Source organism: Anomaloglossus baeobatrachus, chromosome 10, assembly GCF_048569485.1.
Source record: "Anomaloglossus baeobatrachus isolate aAnoBae1 chromosome 10, aAnoBae1.hap1, whole genome shotgun sequence".
Lineage (NCBI taxonomy): Eukaryota > Metazoa > Chordata > Amphibia > Anura > Aromobatidae > Anomaloglossus > Anomaloglossus baeobatrachus.
Genome location: NC_134362.1, coordinates 41,505,966 through 41,520,546, shown reverse-complemented (window position 1 = coordinate 41,520,546; position 14,581 = coordinate 41,505,966).

The window sequence follows — 14,581 nt, the reverse complement described above, 5'->3', positions numbered from 1 at the left end:
CAGATTACCGATTTACGACGCTTTTGCGATCGTTTATCGGCACATCTAGGCTTTACACGTTGCGATGCAGTTACCGGCGCCAGATGTGCGTCACTTTCAATTTGACCCCGACGATATCGCAGTAGCGATGTCGCAGGTGGAAAGTACCCCTAAGTGTGGGTTAGATCAGGATCTCAAAGTGAACTTGTATCCACTTGCTATGGAAACTACCAATATTGAGCATTAACAAAAAAAACTGCATCTCCAAATAAATTGTGTGAATAGGTGCCAACTGCTATAACTACACGAAACACAAAGAAAAGAATACAGCAGCACTATGTAAGCGCCAAGACACATGCAAACATAGAATACATGAAATTAATTGCCTTAATGCTATATAGAATTAAGGGTTTTTTGCAAAAAAAATTGACCAATTCTTCTATGCCCATCGACCGCAGCAAGGTGATCTTTTTTTCACGGGACTTGGACTAAAAGTCTATATATAAATATATGGGCAGATAAGATTTGGCCTTAATAAAAACCACCCTGTGGCTGATAGGCAGAGAGATCAGTCAGAATAGAAGGCTGTCTACACCCTCAATATGGACTGCAATCCGTCCCCCCACCCCCAAAAAAAAATGTGTGAACAGATACCAACTGCCAAATTACACTAAACACAAACAAAAGGGTACAGGAGAAAAGTTTCAGGTTACCAAAAGCATCACCTAAAAAAAAAAAAAAAAAAAAAAAAAAAAAAAAGCAAAAAATTGCAGTAATGGAATGAACACAATTTGCCACCACCAAAAGTCACTAATGCCAGATATTGCAGAACGCCAAGCACCAAGATATATGCAAAAATAGATTAGAAATTTAAAACTGCCTTAATGCTATTTAGAATATTTTTAAAAAAATTAAAAGGTTCTTTGCGCAAAACAATTTACTTATTTTTGTATACCCATCAATCACAGCAAGGTAACGCTCTGCCCATTAGCCACAGGGTGGTTTTAATTAGTGTCAGATCTTACATGGCTATAATTTGTAGACTTTTAGCCCAGGAGAGGCATGACACGAAGATAGGGTCCAATCAAAGAAGGTCACCTTGCCGTGATTGATGGGCTCACACGAATTAGTCAATTTTTGCGCAAAGAACCTTAATTTTTCTAAGTATATTCTATATAGCATTAAGACAGGTAACATGTCAGCAAAAATAAAGTGAACATTGCCAGCACTCACTTCTATTGCTCCAGGAAATGAGTCCATGTGCCTTCCACCTGTGACCACAGGTAAACCATGAGAAAAAAAAAGTTTATAGGATAGGCACCAGTATAAAAAAAAAATAAAGTTTATTGCACAAAAATTAGTATCAAAACATTTAAAAAAACAAACATTTTTTTTTTATCCTGGTGCCTATACTATACACTTTTTTCACAATTAACGTGTGATATATTCTATGTTTTCATATATCTTGGCGCTTACAGTGTGCTTCAATATTGGACATTACAGTGACTTTTGATGGTAGCAAATCCTGTTCATCCCATGGCTGCAATTTTTGCTTTTTCAGGTGATACTTTTGGTAAACTGAAATTTTTCTGCAACTTTTGCATGTTTAGAAGTCTGTGAGGAATATGATGAGGAATATGACATTCATACATGTCAGTCAACAACCACTTTTCATTTTCACATACCCATCCACTTTTTCACTTACATGAAAATCACCCAGATCTAGTCACCAAATGGCAGAGTGACAAAAGTTAATCAAGACTCAGGAAGAGTTCTGGGTAGAACCAGGCTCCTTTCTGACAAGGCAATTCAGCTAAGGAAGAGGTCGGACATCTGCAAGATTCAGGACAAACCTCAAAGCCATTCTGCAGTCAGGATGGTGGTGCTGTGAGGTGCGGTTTTGTCACAGATTGACGTCTGTGTGTGTCCCCCCCGGCTCGGTTCGTGACAGCGGTGGGATCTTGCGCGACCCCACCGGCTGTTCATGAGAAAGTCATCCATCAGCCTTCTCCTTCTATGCAATGCAGCATAACGTGATGAAAATTCCATATCGATCCTATTTTGCAGATACAAAGTTTCAACAATAGCAACTATTACATTTTGCCTCTTCACAATGCCTTTCCACATCACAGTATAATAGAAGGTACATCTACCAGCCTGATTTTCCTTAGGAAATAAGACGAGCCCAAGAATAGGAAATCTTATTTGAAAAGTAAAAATCACATAGTAATTACAATCTATAATTTTTTTCAGCCATCGTAAAAATAATTTAGAATTTCAGTTATTTTGCTTTTTTTCATAATTTGTATACCTTAATGAGTTTCGTATAGTTACAAGATTTCATTTCACGGGGCATTATTATTTCTCTCTAATTCTGTATGGAGCTGTGCGCAGTATTTGGTGTGAATAAGCACAAAATTGTGCAATTTTCTTAGCGTTTATTATTGCCCTGTAAAGACTTCCGTTAGCCTTATGGAAACAGCAGAAAGACTGAGCGCTTTCATCTTAACGACTAGATCATAGGCTTGTAATGGTTAACCTAGGTCCTTAAGGTCCAGGTTAGGAGAGCACAAGCATGACATTGCACGGCCAACTCCAATGATTCCGTTCTTTTATGTGCTCTTCTACAAATGTTGCCATTAGCAGACCTATTTGTCTAATGGTCGTCTTCATGTTGATTACTTTACTTACCGTTAAAATGCTTTTATAACCACAAAATGGCCAAACTATCAGACATCACTAGAAATGTCCTCTATATAGTAGCACTAACAAGAAACTCTATTGTGAACAGAGTTTGATCCATTTAGAAATTGAAGGTTGCGTTTTGAAGAAAAGTTTTAAAGAGAACCTGTGAGGTCCATAAGCGCTCTAAGCTACAAGCAGGGTGATGTTTGGCCTACAAACCCCTTCCTACCCATCCCTGTGTTGTAATATTGTGTAATATGAATTTATAAAAAAAAGTTTTAGAACTTACATGTTCCCTATGTAAATAAGCAGAGGGTCTAGTCCTCTGGGCATCGCTTTGCCCCATGGGCGTTTGCATGCTTTCTGTGGTATCAACATGCATTTACATGAGCGACGTCACCGTCAGCTCCTGGAGATCCCGCGCGTGCGCACTTCTCATTCGCGAAGCATTCTTATCCAGATGTTTAGTTGGTGGCCTTAGACGCGCTCTGCGCATGGTCCGAACCGCAGGGGTCTTCTGATCATGTGCAGTGCACTTGTGAAACAGACAAGCAAACACCCGGATAAGGCAAGTTTCACACATCCTTCTTTTTGCCGGTTTCGCGGATCCGGCACGCTCCCGTACAGTGAATACAGTACAATGACAGCGCAACAAGCGCCAGTCACGTGCTGTCATGTGACCGGCGCATGTGACCCGGAAGTTACAGCGCTGTCATTGTACTGTATTCACTGTACGGGAGCACGCCGGATCCGCGAAACCGGCAAAAAGAAGGATGTGTGAGTGAGCCCTCAGAAGGCTGCGCGAATGGTAAGTGCGCACGTGCGGGATCTCCAGGAGCTGACGGTAACGTCGCTCATGTAAATCCACGGTATCACGTCCCACAGGGTCGTAACACCAGGGAAAGCATGCAAACGCCCTGGGGACTAGACCCTCTGCTTATTTACATAGGGAACACGTAAGTTATAAAACATTTTTTATAAATTCATATTGCACAATACTACAACACAGGGATGGGTAGGAAGAGGTTTCTCGGCCACACATCACCCGGCTTGTAGGATAAAGCACATATGGGACCTGACAGGTTCCCTTTAAAGAATCAGTTATCTAAATCCTCAAACATTAAAAATGAAAAGGAAAAAAAAAACAAAACAAAACACAATATGAAGACCATCAAAGTCTATTGATCAAAGTTAGACATCTAGTATCTTCATCCATACCAATTATGTTAAATATTCACATATCTACTCAATAGAATAAGAGGTTTTTAAAAAATTTGTAATAAAGATCAAGGCTTTATAAGGATCACTTTATGGTGTCTCTGATTTCTCTGGATTTTTGGATCTAGTGGAAGGCCCTGCTCAGCAAGCAAAATTTCATCATTCGTGTGTAAAGTGCCAAGGAGGGATAGTCGTGGGCGAGTATTGTGGTCCTCAACCCACCCTGTCACAGTACAGACACGAGGGTCAGAGTGGTGTATGGAATGGGTGTGGAGGGAGTACCTGCCAGGAGCTGCTCTGCGGGGGGCTTCATCCGGCTTCTCAGGATCCCATTCACTACAATCGGCCTTGTACATCGCAGTCAGTAACAAGTCCACCACCAGTTAAAACCACAACATTTTTATTTTTTTTTCCTCAATTTAAAGTTTTATTGAATTTTAAAGAATACATTAAGAGAACATGAATCCATGCTCTAACAAATGATGTGAATCAAAGTCTATGCGATACAACACATTCGCAGACTTCATAGCAGTATGTAGATGATTGATATAATACATGGATAGTCAATTTAAACCACAGGAAGTAATAAAACAAGGAAGAGAGGTTAAGAAGAGTGGCAGTCACGATTTGTAGAGAAGGAAGAATAGGTCAGAAAAAAAGGGAGAAGAGATAAAGAGTAGAACGCGTCAGTCTGATGCATTGTCCGTTGGACCAAGACTTGTCGGGAGGGTGGAGTATGTTGTCTGAGGGGGGGGGTGGGGCCAGAGTACCTATTTTCCAGAGATTAAATTAGTTCAAGAAATTTTTTACCAGACAGGAATGATTCCCACTGAAACCATTTAGTGGCCATCTCTTATGTCTGTCCATGCGACTGGGCCATCACCATTTCCATTTCCATGCGGTGAATCACATTCACCTCCATTACCCACTCATCTAGCGCAGGGGAGGCAGGATTCTTCCAACGCCGTGGAAAAACCACAACAACTTTACTCAACATCTGGTTATCACACAGCTTCCATTTCTTAAGGGCAGACTTTACATTGTTATCTTTTACAGACATCTTTCCATACAGAACCCAACTTTTCGGCTACGGCCACCAAGGAGCGATTTATCCTCTTCGTTCTGGGAAAAGGGACACTCTCCTCCTTTACTTCCTTCATACTGGGATTACGCCTCACCGCCGAGGGGCTCAAACTCCACTTCAATTTCCTCTACTCCTTCCTTCTCTCTATGCCTGTCATCTCCGCACCACCCAACTCCACTCTGCTTCATCCAATCCTGCAGGTCCTTTCTCTTCTTGATACTTCTCCTTATCTGCCTGTACCAGGAAACTACCCTATATCTCCTCCTGTGCTGGAGCCCATCTTCCCCCTTTTAACCCCTGCCAATCTGTCACTCCCTCTACATCCCCTTACACTAAAGGGACCAGGGACCCAGTGGCACCCAGTGCCAGCCAGAATACACAGGAAAAATGTTCACACATAAATACATCATTCTACAACCTATATGTCCCGCCCCCTATGCCCGCAGCAGCTGGGCTGCTCGGATCCGGACCCGCTGTGTGGCTCGAGGGATCCTCCGGACCCGGGGGTCACGCGGACCTGCCGAATGAAAAGGAGGAGGTAGTTGTACGGCCTTGGCCGTATACAGTTCGTGACGCCACCCACAGTGTGTGGTGAAGTGGGACACCACCGCTGCTGTTGTGGGACACCCGGGGGACATGTAGTGGCAGCTGGATGTTAACCCCTCCGTGGGTAGGGATGGTTGCCCCGGGACCCAGTGTCACTGTGCAGGGTATGGCGATGGCAAGGGCTCACGCGTCCGGACATACCAGGGGATGGTTGGTTACTCACAATTAAATGAATCACACGAGTCTTTTTGGTAAACCAAGGTGCCGGTGGCCGGCCGCCATGGCCGGTTGTACTCTGGTCCCCCACCCGGGCTGGTGGTCGCCGTCTTTTCCCTCTGCACTGTGTTTGCTTGTGTTGGACTTCCCGGTATGGAACACGGGAGTCTGCTCCCGGCTTGTTGTGTGCCTGAGGAGCCGTGCCCGTCTGACGCTGACCCGTGGGATCTAAATGCCCTGGCGGTGGCCCTATCCCTCTCTGTGGGTGGTTGTCTACTTTTCGGGACTTAGGTTGGGACAGGACCTATAATCCTGCTCTCAATCGGTTAATTAGCTAGGCCGTTGGTCCCGGTCCTGGCTTCAGGGTCTGAGTACCCCCTCTGTGCACGGTTTCCGGGTCGGGTCTCTGATGTCGGGCTCCAACCCTGTCCACCTCGGATCTCTGGCTGCCGTCTTCCCGACTCCTGCTGACAGAGACCACCATCTTCCACCTAGCCAAGATACCAGGGCTTCAACCCTGGCACTGTTCAACTTGAGCTTCTCCTCCTGCTGGGGCTACACCTAGCTCCAGCCTTCGCTCCTCTCAACTTGATTTATCGACTTCAACTCCAAACTTGAACTGCTTGTTTTCCCGCCCCAGGCTGTCTAGACCCCTAGGTGGGCGTTTCCTAACACCTGGTCCCGCCCACTGGTGTGCCTGTCTTGCCCTGAGGGGGGGTAACTAGGGTTTCAGGTTGGCTGTGTGTGACCTAGGTAAGGGATGGTGTCATGCGGGGGCCTATTGTGTAACTAAATTGGTCCCAACATTCTTCAGGGGGTGGTGGGGCACTGGACACCCTCCTTACAGGAACATGGGAACAACATACTGAACTGAAACACGAATGTGTGAATGATGCCTTAAAGCCATATTAGAAAAGATCCACGTTATTTATAAAACAGAACAATGGAAGATTTGATAGAGAAGAGGGTTAGCCATCACATCAATCAAAATGGGGCTTTCAGAGTGTCTTGGTGCCACTTGTTGTTTGTTGATCTTGGATTGCCTATGGAACGGCCTTTCGGCTGAGCCCAGTATAGGAGCTGCACGGGTTACTTCTTTTTTTTGTAAATTCTTTATTTAAGATGTTTCTTAATATTACAGAAATGAAATTGCAACAACAAATAAGCATAAACATGTATTTTTCAGATGAAAGGAAAGAGAAAAGGAAAGGAAAGAGGGAGAGATGGGGACGTGAGGTTGGTGTAAAGTAAAGAGAGGACAAGGGGTTGGGAATGTGGAGGGGGTAGGGGAAGGGGAAAAGGTGAGATTCCCACCTATTTCTAAGAAGGTGTCTGGTTACTAGGATTTATATATATAAAAGTATGAAAAGGCTTTGTTTTCAGAGGTGTGTATGAACAACGTGTTAGTTTTGCTTAACTGTCTATTCGGTTTCTGAGCTAATGTGTTATCTGTGGATGAGAAAATTTGTCAAGAGATTTTAGTTAGCTTTTGGTATCTGTCCCATTTGTCCCAAGATTCTAAAAGCTTCGCATTTTTCCTAGTGTAATGCAATCGGGCTTTTTCATGTACGCTTATAAGATTTGATTCATTGAACCACTCAGTTAGACTCGGTGCATCACCTTCTTTCCAGTGTCTGGCTATTAGAAGTTTTGCTGCATTTATGAGATGAGGTATTATTGAGAGTTTGTTTAGGTGTTCCTTTTGTGGATCTAGATTGAGGATAATAAAGTTTGGGTTGAAAGGGAGTTTGGTCTTGAGAGCATTTTCTATGTGAATTTTAATGGAATCCCAATATTTTGCTATTTTTGGGCAATGATACCAAATGTGTGAAGGGGTGCCAGTCATTTGATTACATCTCCAGCAGTGTGGTGACAAGGAGTTGTCAATTTTGTAGAGAATGTCTGGGGTTTTATACCACCGGGAGATAATTTTATAGTTGAGTTCTTGATATCTAGATGCGGTTGATAGGTTGTGGGCGTTGTTGAAGATCATTTGAATTTCACTAGGGTTGAAGGTGGTGTTTAGTTCCATTTCCCATCTGTTAATGTAAGAAGGTTTTTCCGAAGTGTTATATAGTAGTTTGTATATTTTTGAGATTAGCCTATTCTTCCCTTCAGCATGTAGTAGAAATTCTTGTTGGGGGGACGGGTTTGAAGGGGAAATATCTGGGATGTGATATGAAGCTAGGTCTCTAATGATGGCTAGGTCTTTATCTTTTAAATCTATTGGATTAAAGATGGATTTTAGCTCTTGTATAGTTAATGGTTCATGGTTATGGATTATCTCTGACAGTGTTATGTTGCAGAGATTTTTTGATGTCCTAATTTTGTTTTTTAGGAGTCTAAATTTTTGCGGGATTACATGTAAAATGGGGGTGGCTCTGCAAATATTCGGAATTAGATCTAGTTTTTTATTAAATTTGTGCCAAAGCTTAAGTGTTACTTTGGTAAAAGGGTTCAGTATGTCTTTATATTTGAATCTGTTGTGAGGGGTTGGCCATAGAAAATGTGATAGGTCTCCTTTTAAGTTGCTGATTTCCAAGGTAGTCCACAGTTTTCTAGGGGGGTTTGTCCTCATCTCCATGAGTCTGGCTATGTGTGTGGCTAGCCAATAGCGTTCAAAATCTGGGAGTCCTGTACCTCCTCTAGATTTAGGAGCAGTCAGTATAGTGTACTTTAGTCTATGGCTCTTTTTAAGCTATATAAAATTTGAGATCATGTTTTTCAATTTGCTGAAAAAATGTTGTGGGATATCTGTAGGGATTACTTGTAGAAGATATAAGATTTTTGGCAGAATGATCATCTTGATTAAATTGGTTCTCCCAAACCACGAGATTGGTAAACTGCTCCAAGCGGAAATGTCGGCTTCTATTTTGTGAAAAAGTGGCTTGAGATTCAGATCGTATAGTTGAGACAGGGAGTTGCTAATTCTTACGCCTAGGTGGGTGATGGAATTGCTAATGCACGGGTTACTTCTACACTATGTATACACCTCTCTAAACATCATCTTCACAATGTTAATTTCTCCCTCCTCTTAGTATAGTAATTTCCCATTATTGTGCCCGTAAAAATAGATTCTTGATAGTTTTCTGGTGCACACAGAATAATTTGATGCATCATCTTCACCGAATAAAGCATCCTGGTGGGTAGGAGCACTTTGTTTTGAGCTTCACTACACTTAAGGGAAACAACCAGCAGGATTTTCATATAAAAAGTAAAGCCAGTGCTATACTGGCACTAGGATGCTGAATGTAGGCAGACCTTTTGTTCAGAAATTGAAGGTTTTATTTCAGAAATATGTGCAAGTTCCAGCAATGCACTGCCATGTGATTGATAGGTGCAACAGGAAGGGAATAGGTGGGTCGGGTCTTGCTATCTATTCCTGCCCCTGTTTGCCTACTTGGCCTTCCTCTTTCCGGTCGTCATCATACACATTAATTCCGGCACAGACAGACAGGGGCGGGAATAGATAGCAAGACCCGACTCACATATTCCCGCACCTGATGCACCTGTCAATCAAATAGCTGGAACTTTACTTGCATATATTTCTGAAATAAAATATCCAAACTCACAACAAAAGATATGATTAGATTCAGAATCCTAGCGCCAGTATAGCACCGGCTTTACTTAATATGAAAATTCTGCTGGTTGTTACCCTTTACTTCTGACTAGTCACTTGTTTCCTTTTCTGCCTCTACAGTAGGCTTCTTTATACAGACACATTTTGGCCATGTTCCCACACTGCATTTTTTATGCTGCATTTAACAATTTGAGCAAGGTAGATATGATGCTCACGGTGCATTATTTTCATTTAAAGACTTATGGGCTGAAGCTGCATTATTGCAGCACTATAATCTGTATATACACACGTGGGAAGATGGCCCAAAACATCTTTAAGAAGACTTCACCATTAAGCAGATATGAAGGTGGTCAATTAAAGTCGTAGATGCAAAGGATAACATTATTCTAATCTCCTCGTCATTGAGGAACCCACGTATAAAGAAAATTAAAGCAACTGCGACGACTGAATAGCAGTAAAGTACAGCTATTTACAGGCATCGGACCTGCATTTGTGAACTGTGGATTATGATGGAGGAGCTTCGCGGGAACATTTTTTTTATAACAAATTGGTGAATGAGGAATAGTGTCAGGGAGTTTATATTCAAATAATTAAATTTTTTCCTGTGCGTTTTTTTTGGATTACTGGATTAGTAATGTGGGTATGTGATAGACGCCTTACTATTACTAACTCCTGTGCTTGGTGTCAGCTGACATTACACAGCTGAAATCAATGCCAAAAAAACATTAACCTGATTGCTCTTGTGCAGTGGCAATCGGGAACGGGAAGAGTCGGGCAAAGCACCAGAATTGGTGCATCTAATGTGATGCACCAATTCTCGGAAGGCTGCGGGCTGCCATTTTTATCCTGGGTAGGGCCAAATAACCATGGACCTTCCCAGCCTGACAATATCAGACACCAGCTGTCTGCTTTACTTTGCCTTTTTTAAAAAATTGGGGGGACCCACAAGTCTTTAATTATTTATTTTGTTTCCAGCAGCGACCTGGGAGTCAGTTGCATCCAAGCATCTTCCATATGCTATTCCCATTTCATTTGAGATCTGTTTCCATCGATTTCAGCAATTTTCCTGCCCTTCTGTTATGGAAAAATATTCGTGCTTCCCAATTACTTCGATTATACTCAGTACTCAAGTTGAGCCCGTTTGAGCATCCAACCTGCTCGATTCACACTTGAGCATTTTAGTGCTCGCTCAGCACTACTTTCTATTTCTATTCTCTCCATCTGCATGAAATATTTAATTTGGGAAATAAATTTCCATCCTCAAGGAAGAACAAGTTTGAATCATTTGGCTTAAAAATCATTGTTTAGTGTCTAATAACAGTATACGTACTACTTGTGGCAAGTAGCCATTATCAGAAAAGCTTTGAAAAAGGATAACATGGTCTTTCATAAGCTGTTTTTCACTGTTTAATTCCTTCTTAACATATGGTGAATGTCATATGTCTGGTCACAGTATTTGATGTAAACTCAGAACCTGAGCCTGCATTATTGTTGGCAGATGATGGCTGTGTTACACAGCCATCATCTGCCTCTAACAGCCAAACTCTGCCCCCTGCTGTTAAGCTCTCACAGCAGCACTTAAATCTAGTGGATCAAGCAGGAGGGATAATCTGTAAGAAACTATAAAGTATTATCTCCAAATGCATCTTATTCATTTGCGTTACTTTTTCTTAAGTCTTGTACAAACCAGTTTAGCTTTTACACCACCAATAATATCAATGTCATCCAGTATTAGTAATTGTAGCATTCACACTACAGAAATCCCTTTTGTCTTGTTTTTTTTAATTTCTCTCACACAATGACAATCAGATTGTGAACCAAGACTTAAAATGGAACAGGAGAAAATAAACCGTAATTACCATTATTGTAATGACAATAATGAGATGCAAAAAATGGGACAGAAGAACGTAATGATACTCTTGGAAGTTAAAAGTCTGAAAAGACAATTCATTACTGTGGGGTCAATGATGTCATTGGTGGAAATGATATGTGTTTTTTATTATAATATTATACACACACACACACACACACACACACACACACACACACACACGGGAATAATAGCAGAATGAAGTTAGATAAACCTATCCCCACCATGGATGGTCTTGTTTAGGGCTCATTAAGACGACCAACTTTTGCGTATGAGTGTTTTCACGGATGGCACTGAAATAGTCTATGGGGCAGGACACGTCTTATTTTTCTTGATCTACAGAAACATGTCGGATTTTGATCCCAGAGTCGGATCTAAAATCAGCAATGCAAGTGTAGTGCCCCTGAGGTCATCAGGGAGCTACAAGGTCCTGCATCCCCACCAGGATGCAGGGGCCTACCCCCAGAGACCCAGCAGACTAGTGCCGGTAACAACACAAACATTCCAGATAATCCCTGTTTTTTCCCCAATTCCCCCATAGAATGGTACCAGGCTAGGGTTGGACCAATGGATGGCCGCCTAGAGGTGGAGCCAATCCAGTCTACTAGACGACCAGGTGGGAGTGGCAGATAGTGGACAGTCAGACAGTAGTCGGCAGGAGTCAGTGACAGGGAGAGGAAGCGAGCAGATGCACTGACAGGAGTGAAACCGTGACCTGAGGGCCCAGGCGGTTGGTTGCCAGTGGAGTAAGGTGGAGTACTCCCGGAACCACTGCACCAACGAGGTACATGATCCTAGCACAGGCAAATGCCTCAAGCAGACCTGATAAAATCTACACAGTGAGGGGACTATCAAGGACCTCACTTTCAGGACTCAGTAGCAACGGGAGAGCCGGGGAACAGGCCCAGAGACTCTGACCCCACAGGGTTTACGCTACCGTCATAAGGACTGCTATTAAGAGACTACCAGGAGGGGACCCTAGACGCTCCAAGCCACGGGGACCCACCAACCAAAGAAAGGTGCAGGGGAAAGAAGCACCGGCACTGGAATTAAGGGGACCTGCGGTGAATACCAGTCTTCCTCAGGTGACCAGTTTACATCTTGCCGTGAGTAAAGGAACCAGTTACACTGCAACCCCTTGTGTGGCCTACCTTCTTTCAACACCCATCTATATCACCTATCCTCTGGGGCCTGGCCTTGCTTGCTGAGGGCCCAACATCCAGGCTGCCACTAACACCAGCCGCAGTACCAAAGACTGTGCAGCGGAGCCTCCATCCACATAGCCGCAACCCGCAAGTGGCATCACATTATAAACTTTTATTTAATCTCCCTGTAAATATACCCCTTTTTCAAAAGGCACCCATGGCACGGAACCAGGCAACGGGTCACCAAGTGACATTCCCCAGTTATACATTGCCCGGGACCGAGTACCCCATAACCCTGCGCGACACACAAGTCTTTGAAAATAAACAGAAAATCGGACTGTACTCTGCCAAACCCATTAATCCGCCACTAAATGATACGTTAAAGCCTATATCCATTTTATACCTCACTTACTCCCATACTTTCTACTTTTGATTTTAGTAAAATGAGGGACAGCTTTTTTTTTTCTGGAACAACCTTCATTCTTTACTGCTTTGTTATGCCATATTGCAGCTATGATCACTATTTTTTTTAATGTTCTGTAATTCCCTAGTTGTGTGACGCCCTGGACTATCCAGGTCGTCCCAGTTAGTCACACACAACACCACACACCCCTTCCCAGTTAGGTAACATCAATCAAACTTAAAAGCCTTGTCACCACCCTCCAGGTTTGATGTCCACACCAGGGGGGGGTGGAGCCAGGCAGTTGGCTCCACCCACCAAGTTCACAGGCCTGGAGGCGGGAACCCAAGTAGTCGGTTCTAGCTCAGGCTCTGGAAGAGTCAAGTTGAAGTTCACGGGCAGTCCTGTGTCCAGGCTGCCAAGAGACTACCATGTGGCTGGGTCGTAGCCCAGTCGCCACTGGCAAGGAGGCAGATGGTAGTAGGCGCCTGCAGGAGACCAGGAAAACGACCGGTGGAACCGTAAGGGACCGGGACAGGGTAGTGGCCCGCCGGAACCGAACCGGGGAGTCAACTGGATACCGGAGCACCAGGCAGGGTACTCAGACCCCGAACTAGGCTAGAAGCCACCACCATAGTCAAATCAACTGATTGCGGTCTGGACCTCAGGGGTTCATTCCCACCTAAGTCCCGTCTGAAGGCAACAGCCCAACCATTACAGATAAGTGCCACCGCCAAGGGCAAGAGATCCAAAGGGCCAGCGTCTGCAGGCAAACTGGATCCTACGACAGATACACGTCGAGGAGTGGACTACCAGTGTCTAGGCACAGGAGTCAAGATTCTCAGAGGTGCAGGAGAAAGGCGGGCACCCCCAACCTAATCTGGGAAAAGCTGCAGCCGGCTGCGGGCCCTGTTCGTCACTCTGTTTGGTTTACCAGTGACTCCAGTGTCTTGTGTCAGAGTGAGTACACCAGTGCCATCAGGCGCCGCACCGCGCTGCACCGCAACACTATACCCTGCACCCGGGCCCCGGCCCGCCGGATCCCGGGACCAACATCCCCTACCCACGGAGGGGTTAACCCCTAGCTGCGCTACTACACCGCTCCCGGGGGTCGCAACACCTACACCGCAGCGGTGGTGTCTACAATCACCACAACCCGTGGGTGGCGTCACGAACTATCATTTCAAACCAAACACCCAAATCCCCGCGTGTAGCGCCAACTCCCTTGCAGAGCGATGTGACCCCCGGGTCCGTGAGAGGCTCGAGCTACCATCCACAGTACGAGCACGGATCCGAGCGGCTCGGCGGTCGCAGCCGAGCCCGCGGGGCGGTACAGTTGCTTCATAATTCTCCCTGCATTGGGTGCAAAGGAGAACTGGTAAGTAAGCAACCAGAATAACAGCTCATTGTTCAGAGATGCTCAAGTAGGCCCTTGTTCACACTGCATTACTACAGTGCGTTCATGAAATTCATCTGCATCCCATTTTGTAGGAAAACACCTTTTAGGGAGGATACAGCTGTAAAAGCAAAACCATTATGGTACATAATTTCTATATACTTACTTCCCCCCCCCATTGTTCATTTGTCTGCCCCCGAGATAAGAGTCATTATGTATTTGCACACTGTGTGCATCTCCCATGCCACTCACAAGCAGTTGAACAGCAGCATGTTTTACAGAAGAAGGTCTGAAGTTAAGCCCGAAACGTCTGTTACACTGGACTGGCTACTTTTCCAAATAAATTAGCTTTTTTTCCCTAATACTACTAATACTAGAGTGCCTTGTTACATTGATATCTTGAAAACATTTGGAAATATGAGTGTGACGCCCCTGGACTATCAGGTCGTCACAGGGTACTGC